A 2,367-nucleotide genomic window follows, 5' to 3' on the forward strand; every position below is an offset into this window, starting at 1 on the left:
CCAAATTTAGGAAAGGCTTGCGGCTTGGTACTTTGGAGTACAAGGACATGCATACCCAATTTGGATTTGCGGGAATGTGTACTTTCCGAAAATATATGGTTTTCTGGGGTGAATGTACTTTTTTCTACCTTTGCTCCCCCCAAAACTATGTATATGTGTTGATTTTGCAGTACCTAAAATGACAGACCATATGGGGGTCTTCCTTTTGGGGCCCCTATATGCCACGTGCTTGGGTACACCTATACATATTGGGTATCAAATTGTTCAGAGGACCCTAGGCTTTCATATTTGGGGTGATTTCTCTTGATACCTAAAAGTATGTGGGTAATACGATGCTGCAGGGTAGATATTTTGAAGTCATTTTTGGAAATGTCCCCAAAATCACCAAATTTAGGAAAGGCTTGCGGCTTGGTACTTTGGAGTACAAGGACATGCATACCCAATTTGGATTTGCGGGAATGTGTACTTTCCGAAAATATATGGTTTTCTGGGGTGAATGTACTTTTTTCTACCTTTGCTCCCCCCAAAACTATGTATATGTGTTGATTTTGCAGTACCTAAAATGACAGACCATATGGGGGTCTTCCTTTTGGGGCCCCTATATGCCACGTGCTTGGGTACACCTATACATATTGGGTATCAAATTGTTCAGAGGACCCTAGGCTTTCATATTTGGGGTGATTTCTCTTGATACCTAAAAGTATGTGGGTAATACGATGCTGCAGGGTAGATATTTTGAAGTCATTTTTGGAAATGTCCCCAAAATCACCAAATTTAGGAATGGTTTGCGGCTTGGTACTTTGGAGTACAAAGACATGCATACCCAATTTAGATTCGTGGGAATGTGTACTTTCCGAAAATATATGGTTTTCTGGGGTGAACTTACTTTTTTCTACTTTTGCCCCCCCCCCAAAACGATGTAAATGTGTTGATTTTGCAGTACCTGAAATGACAGAATATACAAGGTGGGGTCTTCATTTTAGGGCCCCTATATGCCACGTGCTTGGGTACACCTATACATATTGGGCATCAAACTGTTCAGAGGACCCTAGGCTTTCATATTTGGGGTGATTTCTCTTGATACCTAAAAGTATGTGGCTAATACGATGCTGCAGGGTAGATATTTTGAGGTGATTTTTGGAAATGTCACCAAAATCACCAAATTTAGGAATGGTTTGCGGCTTGGTACTTTGGTGTAGAAAGACATGCATACCCAATTTGGATTCGTGGGAATGTGTTCTTTCCGAAAATATATGGTTTTCTGGGGTGAACTTACTGTTTTCTACTTTTGCCCCCCCCCCCAAAACGATGTAAATGTGTTGATTTTGCAGTACCTGAAATGACAGAATATATGGGGGTCTTCCTTTTGGGGCCCCTGTATGCCACGTGCTTGGGTACACCTATACATATTGGGCATCAAACTGTTCAGAGGACCCTAGGCTTTCATATTTGCGGTGATTTATCTTGATACCTAAAAGTATGTGTGTAATACGATGCTGCAGGGTAGACATTTTTAAGTGATTTTTGGAAATGTCACCAAAATCACCAGATTTAGGAATGATTTGCGGCTTGGTACTTTGGAGTACAAAGACATGCATACCCAATTTAGATTCGTGGCAATGTGTACTTTCCGAAAATATATGGTTTTCTGGGGTGAACGTACTTTTTTCTACCTTTGCCGTCCCCCAAAACTATGTAAATGTGTTGATTTTGCAGTATCTGAAATGACAGAACAAACGGGGGGTCTTCCTTTTGGGGCCCCCTATGCCACGTGCTTGGGTACATCTATTCATATTGGGCATCAAACTGTTCAGTGGACCCAGGATTTTATATTTGGGGTGTTTTACATTGATACCTAATGATGTGTGGGAGATATGTTGCTGTAGAGTGGAAGCTTTGAGGTCATTTTTCAAAAAATTCACCAATTTCTATAAAACATTATAACTTTAGGAAACAATTGCAACTTGGTAGTTTGGAGTACAAAGATATTTCTACCCATTTTTGATTCACCAGAATCTGTTCTTTCTAGTAATGGGTAGTTTTCTAGGGTAAACATACTGTTAGCGGAATGTTTGGCCTTGAAATCAAAAGTATGCCGTTTGGGGAGCGTTGCTTTGGAAATTTGGTTGTGTACTGCTTGTAGATTTTGAGCTATACAAGTGAGAAATCTCCATAAAACTATATATATTTGGTATTGTCACGTTCAGGAGACATAGACCTTTCTAAATCGGCTGTGTTCTCGTACATAAAATGAATGATGTTTCTGATATATGTGATTGTTCTTCGTGAAACATGATTTTTTTCATTTTGACACTTAGAATCCAATATTTTTTTTACAGAAGTAGAATTACACCAAAATTCTTGCAT

The sequence above is a fragment of the Xenopus laevis genome, chromosome 7S (assembly GCF_017654675.1).
Source record: "Xenopus laevis strain J_2021 chromosome 7S, Xenopus_laevis_v10.1, whole genome shotgun sequence".
Classification (NCBI taxonomy): Eukaryota; Metazoa; Chordata; class Amphibia; order Anura; family Pipidae; genus Xenopus; species Xenopus laevis.